This window comes from Onychostoma macrolepis, chromosome 13 (genome assembly GCF_012432095.1).
Source record: "Onychostoma macrolepis isolate SWU-2019 chromosome 13, ASM1243209v1, whole genome shotgun sequence".
NCBI lineage: Eukaryota > Metazoa > Chordata > Actinopteri > Cypriniformes > Cyprinidae > Onychostoma > Onychostoma macrolepis.
Genome location: NC_081167.1, coordinates 25670174 through 25683196, shown reverse-complemented (window position 1 = coordinate 25683196; position 13023 = coordinate 25670174). Strand labels below are relative to the sequence as shown.

Sequence of the window (13023 nt, the reverse complement as noted above, 5' to 3'; positions counted from 1 at the left end):
GAAATGTATCTCTCATTCACATCTGTAGTTCTTGCCGGGTGATCAGACAATTAATGTAGGATTTAACTTTTTAACTTTTAAACCATACAATATGGTTTAAAAGATTTTTTAAAATGTTTTAAGTATATTATGCTCACCAAGCCTGCATTTATTTGATCAAAAAGTAAAAAAAAAAGTAATATTGTGAAGTATTTTTACAATTCAAAAGAACTGTTATCTATTTTAATAGATTTTAAAATGTTATTTTGGTAACTTATTCTTGCAATGACAAAGCTCAATTTTAAGCAGACAATACTCAGTTTTCAGTGTCTCACAATCCTTTAAATATGCTAATTTGGTGCTTATATGAACCTGCCGGACACACAGCAAGATTTACCTGCCCTCACCTTTACTGACCAGGCAAATGAGATTATTGCCTCATGAGCGAGAGAGGAGAGAGAGAGAGAGAAGGAGTGAGGGAGTGTGAGAGAGACAGAGGAGTCAGAAGGAAGGAGGCAGAGAAGGTTGAATGAGATTTGTGTGAGGTGGGCTGCACTTTCATTGGAGCTGTCATGATACTTTTTACCGTTACTTGAGGACTAACGAACACCGTCCTGCATCTGACCTGCTCTTGGACTTCACGCGCTGAAGGAGAATCAGTAAGAAGTAAAACCACCGGGGCTCTTGCGGTCCGTCCTCGTCAGAGAAAAATACACACATACAGAGACTGATGCGGGACTCGCTGCGTGGGTCTGTCCGGTGAGACTCCGCTTGGATTTTAAACCGACATGGTGGGTTAACGTTTGAGTGATACGGAGACCGTCCGGTAAATTCCTGACAGGAGCAATGAATGATTTTTACTCGCGGTGCGCGTGAGTGAAAACGCTCGCGTAACTGTTGCTGTGAACGGCCGTCTGCTGGAACATGAGGAGAGGAAATAACTGAAACAAACTGCGTGAGTAAGCAGTATTATGTTGATTTGAACAATTGATAACATGCTATTATGGTCTAAGAACGTATTTGAGTGTCATTAGTTGATCTTTGTTTCTCTTGGGCATCAAAGTCCACCTGAAACGGATTAGATGAGATCTCTCTCTGTTACATTAAGCAATAACAGCATTAAAAAAGAAAAAAGAAAATTGTATTCATTTATCACCCATCTCCTCTCTAGATCCGCATCTGTAGCCCCTTGAATCCAGCTGGGAGGGGAAAAAAAACATGATCGATTAATTTATCTGTGAAGTTTTTTATTCATTCAAGTCATGTGTGGTAAAATGAAGTCAAATGCGACTCGACGTGATATTCATTTTGAGCATATATGAGAGGCTTACTAGGCTATCTGATGGATTAAACTTTCTCGTTTCATTCACTCCCATCAACCACATCATTTAACCCATTTGTTTCCATTTTCTCATTGCAAAGACAGCACAGAACCTGCATCTGTAGTGGTTTATCTAAGCCAGTGGCGTGTGGAAATGTTTTATGATGTAAGGGTACTATTGTATATTTATTACTAGTGTAGCATTATAGTAGGCCATATTTATTAGTATAGTATTAGTTTACATATCCTCTGTCACCATTGCACCTCCTGCCACCCAAAAAGCCTGCTTAATCTGTCTGTTTTCACCATTTGTTTATGCATTTAGGTTTATTTTTGGACCTGTTATAGAGTGGAAATTTCCTGTTAACTGCATGATCAGCCAATCAAAGTGACATGAGGCATTGCCTCCTCTCACGTCATACTTCACTTGTATTTCACCATTAACGCCTTACATACATTTGCGTTTTTAGTTGATACTGAGCTTTTCCACTTTATTGACTTTAATATTACATTCATGTTTTCCTGAATTTATCTGCTAAAAGGCTTGAATAATGAGTCAGTGATGTGCTGTTGGTGTAATGAATAGATCAGTGAGACAGGCGCTCAGTTGGCATCTGTGTTCAGCTGACACCATTGATATGGAGAGAAAGAGTGCATGTGTGTCTCTCTCTCTCTCTCTCTGTGTGTGCGTGTGTGTGTTAGGAGGAGGACTGGGGTGATCTCATGAGTTACCGTGCATGTTTCAGTCTAAAGTTTCGGTTTACAGAAGCTTCATTAGTTAGAGATGATACGGTCACCCTGTACTTTATTAGGAGATAATTAAGGAGCTTTGAGATCAGTCAAAACTTTAACACACTGTGATTATGTTTGTATCTTGTAATGACGAAATACTGTGACATTGCGATTCCTTTCTGGCTTGTTATAGGAAATGTATCTCTCATTCACATCTGTAGTTCTTGCCGGGTGATCAGACAATTAATGTAGGATTTAACTTTTTAACTTTTAAACCATACAATATGGTTTAAAAGATTTTTTTAAATGTTTTAAGTATATTATGCTCACCAAGCCTGCATTTATTTGATCAAAAAGTAAAAAAAAAAGTAATATTGTGAAGTATTTTTACAATTCAAAAGAACTGTTATCTATTTTAATAGATTTTAAAATGTTATTTTGGTAACTTATTCTTGCAATGACAAAGCTCAATTTTAAGCAGACAATACTCAGTTTTCAGTGTCTCACAATCCTTTAAATATGCTAATTTGGTGCTTAATTTCTAATAATGGATCTTATTATTATCAATGTTGAAAACAGTTTGATATTTTTGTGTAAACTGTGTAAAAATAATTTTTGTGTAAACTGTGATATTTAGAATGGAAAGTTCAAGACGAACAGCATTTATTTTAAATATATACTTTTTGTAACAAACAACATTTTCATTGCCAATTTTATCAATTGAATGCATCCTCGCTAAAAAGAAGTACTAAACTTACTGACCTTAAACTTTTGAACAATACTATATGTTCAACAATGATAAATATTTTTTATAAAAATGTTTTTAGAATACCATTATTATTTAAGCAACAAAACTATTTTGAATATGTTTCTTTATTTGCTCATTGTCATATGACATCACTTAGTAAAAAGATTGATGTAAGTCGCACAAGCCTCAAGTATATGGTTGGTTCCTGGTTATAATAACGTATTGAAGAATAAACTCTTTTTGCAGACTCGTTAGAAAAGTTACACACTATATTTGACTATTTTAGGGGTTATTCACTATTTACGCAATGTTTTTCTCAAGGTGTTGCTTTAACTCAGTTATTCATTGCTGGGATTAGAAACCAATGAGTTTATGCTTCTCAGTGTGATGCCTTACCCAGCATGAGATACAAGAACATGGTAAAGTCTGAAGGAATCTCTGTTTTCATCTTAACCAGTTTTCTGAAAGTTTTCTGAAAGTCTGTGGTTTCTGAAACTGTCTCAGGAGGTGGTCTGTTGCTCAGCGCACTGGAAGTATTATGAGCATCAAACTGCTGTAAGCACTTCTGACCAGTGAAGCGCAGCAAATGGGAGCCGTACAGTGACATGGTTTAAAGGGCCCTAAGGCAATTACACGGAGGTCAAAGTCTTAGACGTGCACCTGACCTTCATTCGCCTTGTGTCTGAGTTGACCTTTGACCTTTTAATGCCTGTAATACAGCTTCAGGCATCTTAGAACTGACCAGAGGTCTTATGACTTACTAAGCGGGGAGAAGAGGACGATGAAGGTTGTGTTGTGTGTGAATAGCAAGGACTTCATTATGTGCCTTGAGGTTGTTTGGACGTTTGGAGTATCAGCCTGTGTGGTATCTGGGTTTAGGCATGACTGTATTCATATGCACTGTGGACACCTTAGAGAACACATTTCAGCATTAGCTGTGGGTAGTGATGCCTGAAATGATTTCCATTCACACAGCCACGCAGACGGAGATGGAAGGAGAGAAAAGCTGTGAGGCAGAGAGAAGCAGAGACAGAGAGAGAGAGAGAGAGAGAGAGAGAGAACAGCTGGAGAGAGACCAAGATGGACAGACTCACTGGAAGTAAGGTAGCATCTTGGGACAGAGGGAAAGATTTTAAGGTGTACTTGAGCCAAAAATGAAACTTCTGTCTTCATTTACTCAGGCTTATGTTGTTACAGACCCCTATGACTTTATTTCTCCCAGGGAACACAAAGGAGAATTGTACTGGTTGCTCTTTTCCATTCCATTAGTGCCCATGGGGACTGAGGCTTTCAAGCTTCAAAAAAGATGCAAATGCACCATAGGAGTATCATAAAAGTGGTCCATAATAAGTAACTTGGTGATAATGAGAGTGCATAAAACTTTTATTTTTAACCATCTTTTCCATGAAACAGCATTGCAATTCTACAGAGCCCAGAATATGACGTATGGAAGAAAAAATAGGATGTGGCCATTAATTAATTCAGTTTTATAAGAGGGGTCATGAAATTAGTTTTCAGATCACTATATTATGTTTTTGAAGGTTAGCTTATGAAGTTAGTAGTAGTTAGTATTATGTTTTTTGCATCAGAAGATTCAAATATACAATATAAAATATACAATACAATATAAAAAATATATAATTTTTCAGCTTCATTTTCAGTGTCTGTAACAAACAATTAATATCAAGGGACATTACATCTCTCAGAAACGCAAGAGAGGTAACAGCAGAAGCCTTCTGAAGACATATGATAACATTTAGGTAATCTGTCGAGGTGTTGAACTCGAGAATTAGAGTTTGATTTGTGACTGAATCAGACGGTTTTTGATTCAGTTAAAAGGTTTTTCTCAAAAGAATGATTCATAAACCATACAGTACATCTATTTGAGCACTGACTTGTTTCTCTCAGACATAGTTCTCTCTTTTCTCTCATGTGCCAAGGAGAGCTAGAGCACATTTTCAAATAAATATTGATTTAAAGTTTGTTTTGTTCTATATACATAGTTATAGTGTTACATTTTGTATTTACATTTAAGCATTTGGAGAGGATTTTTTTCCAACTTACTTTACATTCTATTCTTGATTTCCAGGGAAATGACCCCTCAACCTCAATTTAGGTACACTAAAATTATATATATTTTTTTGAAGATTATTGTACTGTTTTACAAGAAAATACTATTTCAGTCTTTTTACTTTAAAAACTCTCATTTGGTTAATTGTGTTACTTGTCATGTCTTTGTAATTATTTGAGTGAATTTTTTTTCAAAGTAAATCCTACACCAATTTTCTTTTCAGTATAGTGCCATGCTCTACCATTTGAGCTACGAAAAGGCATGTATGGTTTCAAGAGTCTTGTAATGTAGCGCATGAGTCATATGGACCACTTTTATGATGCTTTTATGGTGCTTTTAGATCCTTTTTGAAGCTTGAAATCCTTAGTTGCCCTTCCTTTGTGTTCCTCTGAAGACAAGACTGTTCATACGGGTTTGTAACAGCACAAGGGTGATTGAATAATGACAAATAATGACATTTTTGGGTGAGCTACTCCATTAAAAGAAGCTGAGCAGGTATGTAAAGGGTATACTGTGCACTGTAAAAAAAAAATGTACCATAGAATTTGTAGGATGTTACTGTCAAAAAAGTTGCCAATAAAATCTTGTAAATATTATGTTAATTGCTGTAAAATGGATTACAATTTACTGCAAAGCAAATTACAGTTAATTGCTGTATGTGAAATACAATCATTTGTAGTATTTTTACAGTAACAATGAATTAAACTTGTAGTTCATTTTACAGCGATATTTTGTAATTTCACTAAAGTACAGTATTTCCCTGGCAACAAAAGTTGCCAATAAAATCCTGTAAATACCCCTAAATCCAAGATGATGTTTTAATAATTTAACAATGAAAATGCTGCAAAGAATAATTTTAACTGTAAACTGCAAAATACTGATTTAAATGCATTATTATGAGCACTATCTTAATACATTTACAAATTAATAAAAACCAAGTCAAAGATGTTGCAAATAAATATTTATTAAAATTGGCAGAAAGACATTGCAAGGCTTTTACTGGTAAAAATAAAAATGGCAGTCTTTCAATCTTATCATAAAAATAACATACCATCACAAAATAACTACAAATACCTGTTATATCACAAAAAAATAAGCCATATTCTGAGTAGAACATTAACTTTCTATAAAAATTAAGGTCAATCAACAGAATTTGTATAATTTTGGTTAAAAAAGGATTAAAATAAAATGCTGGTATCAACATTATACCACACATTCTGTTGTTTGAACTTATGTTCTATTAAATTTAGAATATTCCTGCAAAAGACATTTTAATTAATACATACTGAAAGGGATGGAAACACATGAGGGTTGTCCCTCTTCTCTGAGACCTTTCCACTTGTTTTGCCTCTATGTATCCGTCTTGTATCCAGTGAGTGTTGTGATTCCAACAAAACATTTGCACACAAAAACAAGCAGAAGCTTTAGAATAAAGTTCAGTATTGAATGAAACTAGCTAGGGCTGCAACAACGAATCGATTAAATCGATAAAAATCGATTACTAAAAGCGTTGGCAACGAATTTCATAATCGATTCGTTGTGTCGCGCGACGCGGAGACGTTTGATTATTAAAAAAAAAAATAATAACTTTAGTTGAGCGCGGAGCGGAGTGAACACACTCTCTCGCACACGGATGGTAGCAGAGTTTGGCGCCTCATAAATAAATAAAAAAAGGAAAAAAAAAAAAAAAACGAGCGGAGGTAGAGGAAAGATACATGGCGGAGGCAGAGAAATCCGTGCGACCCAAGTCATCCAAGGTGTGGGAGCAGGGGCGGCGTTTGCGTATGGCAGAGTATGGCAGTTGCCATACCCTAGCCCAGTCAGGTGCTGTGAAAAATTATCCAAACTTGAGTCGCTTATAATTCGTTTTTATTATTTTAAATCAGAGAGTTTTAAAAATAGTAAACCAATGATAAGCATTAAAATAACTTGTCAGTAAAACTTCGTAACGCCATTGGATCATCGAGCTCTCAGCGAGACCTCGTAACTTCACCCCGCCTCCGTTCAGATTGACGCGCCTCGCACAGCCTGGAGATGAGATCTCTGCTTTTTCGCAATGCAAGGGTGAATAAATAATTGGTGTTTGAATAGCACAGCGTTTTCTTTACTCAAACACTATGTCAGTAAAGGATAATGTTTTTGTGTGTTTGAAGAGTGGAGAAGAATTAGTTATTTGCTGTCTATATACGTTTTAAATATCATGTGCATTATGTGCATACGCGCTTAATTTGAGATTTTGGCCAAGTGTATTAAACAACAAGAAAAAACTAAGCGCCCATATAGCTACAATCAAAGTTATATAACCTGTAAAAGTTGATGAAAGCATAATGCACTTGCTGCTTCAGATAACAGTTACAGCCGTTCTAATGACAGACAAAACACTCCATCTCCGTCATTCTCTGGTCAAAAACATTATTAACTCCATTTGAGCTTGATTTTCATATAATGTTAAGTGCAAGTGTCTGATACAATACCAACGCTAACGACGCAGTGTTGTTAAATTATTTAATTTTTGCACTCCCAAAAGTCTATATATTTGGCAGATGTAAAGCATACATGTGTATGTTTTTGTGTTAGTCCATTTTATTTTATTTTATTATTATTATAACAGCTCAGGGATGTTCAAGGAGCAACATGTTTGTGCACTTTCTAAAGATTTTAGTTCTGTTTTTGAATAAAGGGTTGGAAATGAATGTTTTTCTTTTTCTTTTTTTAAAATCCGATTCATCGATTAATCGAAAAAATAATCGACAGATTAATCGATTATTAAAATAATCGTTAGTTGCAGCCCTAAAACTAGCTCAATAAAATAAATGTAAAAATGCCACTTACAATACAATACAATCAACATTTATCAGTACTTAGTAATAAGTAACCTTTTTCACAAATTAAATTACTCGAGTAAAACATGTTTGAAATAATTAAAGTGTGCAAAAGATGCCTGCTCCCGGGACGCCAGACTGAAGTTGTAATAAGACTGCAAATCCAGCCACAAAGTTGAGGTATGCATTCACAACCATGTGACCCTCGAATAGGCCTAGTCAAAAGCCACTGGGTGCACCTGAAATTAATAAATATAAGCAATAATGTAATCTGCAATACAGTATTTCAATATAAAATGTCATCTAAAATACAAGTTTATCAAATGATTTACAACAGAATTAATACATTACCTAATATAATCAGCTTCAGAGAGTCTTGAAGCATCAAACATTTCTCCACATCAGCTGCTATAGACTTGGTCAGCATTGCTGGGAACGCCCACAAATACGGAGACCTTGTTAGAAGCTTGATCTTTACTTTTTGTAATGATTTCGATTGATTTTTGCTTGGTGCAATGCCAAAAGTTGCTGTGTGGCGTTCTGTACCTCTAATAAGTAAAAAAAAAAAACGATTTGAAGATTTATATACTGACGAATAAACAGACAGAGGTAGCACAATCTGAGCTAGTAGCACACAACATCAGAACTCTGACAGCAGTTATGGATATACAACGTATGAAACATATCAAGCACTCCGGATAGACTAGACTACTTACCCTTCAATGATCTGTCATTAGTTCCGTCCCGCCTGCACCACAACCCAGTTCTGATGGGGCTTTACAGCAACCCTCCTTCACATCAAATAAATGTCACTTCCTGATATTTTGTGATGTAAATGTCATAATCTATTAAAACATGTATTTCATATTATTATACAATCCCTTACGAAAATTAACAATGGTGTTACTATAGTAAATGTAGGCTATAGTAGGCTAACCGTGTTTTTTGGGCGTTTTTATTACCAGTTGTAGCCTATAACCACAGTTTTACTACAAATACCATGGCTAAACTATGGTTAGTGTAGCAAAACATGTTTAATTTGTTTTTACCATGGTTTACCTATAATAACCATGTTTTTTTGGTTGTAACCATGGTTAATTTATCGTAAGGGATATTTTCATGTTATTTTATATCTTTTTATTTTATGGCGTGTATTTATAAAAATGATTAGGCTATACATTTAGCAAACACCACATAATGCTGTGCATTTCAAGGCACTTCAGTAGACCTTTAATGTTACCTATGTTTTGTCAATGTTAAAATTATTTTTAATTATATCAATAAAAAAGTATGGCAGGCTTTTACTCTAGTCTTTATCACTTTATTAAGATTAAGCAAAACAAAATGACAAATGTTTACTTTCACAAGCCGTCACGTACAGGCTTGTAGTAAGCTGTCTCTTGCCTGGAGACTCAATCAGGTAACAAAAAGTGTCGGGAAATGACAGCTCTGGCCATTCCGTTGGGTCGTTTGTCCAGTTACAGATACCGTACGGACAGTTCGACACAATACGGCTCAGTTTTTTTCGACGTATCTTGCTCTGTCGAGCAGCAGAAATGATTTTATGTACACCATTCTGGGTCAACACCATGCTTTTCCAATGAGGGGGAAAGGATCGTTTTCCCCCACGCTGACTCCGCACACACAGCTATGACATGACATCGACCAAGTCTATTCTTTGCACCTACAAGAAATGAAAATTATCTTGTGGTTTTTTAAAATGCATTTACATAAATGAGACCAAAATTAACACCCAAAAAGGCATATATTTTAAAATAAACAAACTCTTACATTTGATTAATAAATTCAATTATAATAATACATTGTAGAACTGTACCACCAAATCAAATTAAAGAATTTATAATGCAAAATTACAACTGTGATATGATTTACATAAATTTACATTAATGTTTTACATACATTTTTGAAATTACAAATAAGAAGTGTTGGAAAAATGCAATGATACTTTTTAAACGTGAAACTAAACCGCCATTAGGTGGCAGCAAATTTAATGAGTGAGTCAATTGAGTCATTCATTGTACTGATCCGTTCAGAATGCTGAATCATTCAGTAAAGACACAGCTGAGTTTTGCTTTGATCTTTGAAACGATTTTCATTGTGAAATAGAACAACAGTCAATATTGTGTCTAAAAAGTAAGTAACTTAATGTTAACTAATCAGCAAAACAGCTGGCTTATGCTACTTAACAATATTATATGTTATAAATAAACTCAACAGTTTGAACATTTTCCTCATGTTTCTTCCGTGAGTTTATGTGTGCCATTAAGGCTATTTGTTTTGATGTTGAATGTAATAAAATCAGAATCAGTCTTTTTTTCACTCAAGTTTTAATCAGGCTAACTTGTCCAATCGGGAATGTAAATATGTCTTTCACAAAAAAATTGCCCCGGACGAGCTTTAATGTCGTGTACAACTACAGTGGCAATAGACACAATTTCTCATTGACATGTAGTTTCTAATTATAGTAAGATGTCACGTCAATATGGGACAATTGAACACACATGAACAAATGAAATTTCACATATTTTGTTGTTGGTCATTTATTTTGACAGATAGTAGTTACTATGTCAATCGTTCACACTGGGCATTACGTTAAAAGTTGGGTAAACACTACTTTAAATGCTCTCAATAAGAAAATTAAATTGCCAAAATGAGAAAAATGCAGCATTTAGCCTAACTATGCTATGATAGCAATTTCCATCTTACTGCACATACCAAGGCCGCTTGTCTACATGTCATGATAGCAGGCTATTGCGACATCGCTTATACATTAACTTAAATAAATATAAAAGGATATATTTCTTAAGTAAAATTAAATGAACTTACCAGGAATTATGAATAAATCCTCTAATCTTCAATCGTTCTGGCACTGCTCCAGTTGGTTGGATTTCAGATTTGAACGATGCGCAATCCCATAATGCCACACTACAGTAAGTTAGTGTAAAAACCAGGAGCTGCAGTGACAACACCTGCTTCTTGTAAATTAATTACAGTTGATATGGAAATACACTGTTAACAACTATAAAACCTTATTTGACCCATAATGCATTGCGAATTACAGCTACATCTTGTAAAATGTTTAAACAGTAATATTATGTAAATTTCTTCTGTAGAAACTACAGCAATTTTTTTACAGTGTGGGTGTTAAACATTCAGGGCTGTTGTACAGTGAGTTGGCTGCAGTGCCAACTGTATGACTATAACTCCAATGATATTCTCCTCTCTTCCGTGTACATGATCTCTGATGTGTGAAGGCCAGGCTGGATTTCTCCTGCATGCATCTTTACCTCAGTCAGCCTCTCTCAGCTGTCTGATTCATCTCTAATCAGCTTCTGCCCACTGGGAGTCCCCCGGGATGACAGCAGCAGGGGAGACCGCGAAAGCCAGAGGTTTAGAGCTCAGACAGAAAGGGAGCAGTCGGAGAGGTCGAGAATCCAGACTTCGGGGCATAAAAGAGTGCTAATGTATTTGGTTGAGATGCTATAGTTTGCAGAGGCAGACGGGTTCAAAGAGCTATTTAGAAGAGAACTGAAGAGTTTGGAGGAACAAGATGAGCGTATAATGATGTAGACACTAGTGCTGCTGAAGAGAATGGTTTAGAGCAGACGTAAGGTCTGAGGAGGTGAGAGTGAGATTCAGACTGCTGATGTTTGGGCAGATGGGATCATCTCAGGTACAGATGCTGTTTGGAGAGCTTCAGTAGAGCAGTATGCAGGATATCAGATGATCTGTTAATGCTTCTCTATACACCCAACATATTAAACTGCAGAAATGAGCTCAAATATTGTTTCTAGATGGTAATTACTAGCATAGGGAGAGTGTGTGTAACCTTTTTTTTTTCAAAACCAAAAGTCACTGAGCATTCCGCTTTTCATTATACATTATATCACCAGCATTTTTGAGTGAAAGTTGCCTTGAACAATTTGTGACCCTCTGTGAAATCCAGGCTAAAGTCTCAAAATCTAATTTGGAGATAACAAGCATCAAAGTTAGATTTCAACTATTAATTTCACTATGATTTTAATATTTGACACGGTCTTACTCAGTCTGTATTAAAGATATCAATGTTACATTTTCACAGAATGTTCTTTACCTTATGAAGAATGATTTTATGTAGAAAACATTTAAATTAATTTCAGATTTACTTTGTATTTGGTTAAATCCCTCTTTTCATTTAATGACAGCAAATTTCTTCTTCCTTTGCATAATTTTCTTTGTTGTAAAATCCCAAAACTTCCTGCTTATTTATTGGGTTAAAAAAATGAGTCTCAAACTTGGACTTGGACCCCACTTTTTATGATTAGGCCTACATCAGTATTTATATGTTAAGTTTACACACATTATTTCCATTTTTTAAATTGTTTTTGAATAGAAAACGACACGTGCATTAGGACTTATTTATGAAACACGAGCAGAACAAATGAAGTAAATTGTATGTAAAACAGCTGGGCCATTGAATAGAATGCGACAATCTACTTCATGTATGAATAGCTATGAAGAATAATGAGATCGCATTTTGTATACAGATCTAGTTTATCAATTAACATACTTTTCAGCATTTAATGGAATCTACTGTAGATTGTCTTGGTCTCGTCATGAAAGCTGTGTTAAATGTCATGCCTTGTTGAAGAGACCAGCATTTATTTTGGATGCTGGTATGCTGGTACCTCTATAAGAAGAAAAATATAAAAAAAGTCATCGTTTTCTCAACCTCATGTCATTCCAAAGCTGTATGACTTTTTCTTCTTTTTGAAAAATGTCAAATTTTTTGTCCATGCAATGTAAGTCCAATGTAGTTTGTACAGTACAGATTTGAAATGACATAAGAGTGAGTAAATGATGATAGAATTTGTATTTGTGGGGGATCTATTTCTTTAAGTAGCTTTACCAACAAGACAGGACCATGCATAGATTCACTAGCACTCACCAACATAACCAGGTGAAAATACAAGCTGCTCTTTTCAGCAGGGTGCACGTTTAGCTACTTCTGTGCATATATTTCCCCCTTCTACGTGGCAAACTGAATGATTTATAGAGGTTCGCCAATGCCAAATGCACTGGGCAGAGGTGCATTTTCATGTTTGACTAAGTGAAGCCTTATGACTGAACTTTCCCCTCAAATGTACAGTAGGTAGCCTCGTGTGAACTGAAAAGCATCAAATGACGTCATAGGCAATAATGGCTTCAATATATTCATTCTCAGGTTCTTGGAAAGACTTGACATTACTGCCACAATGGTGAGTGCTCGGTTTAAAAAAAAAAAAAGTGTGTTGTGTGTGAGTGAGAGGTCGAATGCCTCATCTCTCTGCTCTAGGGATGATGTTTTTAG

The 13023-nt window shown here is 35.4% G+C and overlaps 1 protein-coding gene across 1 annotated transcript in view; it reads left to right on the top strand.

Moving 5' to 3' along the window:
* Positions 1–509: 509 nt before the first annotated feature.
* Positions 510–13023, top strand: part of pcdh15a (protocadherin-related 15a) — a 231551-nt gene continuing 219037 nt past the window's right edge. Inside the window, exons 1-2 of the mRNA XM_058796177.1 lie at positions 510–934; positions 3756–3884. The gene's annotated coding sequence lies outside the window, so the exon portion shown is untranslated. The remainder of the gene's footprint in view (positions 935–3755; positions 3885–13023) is intronic.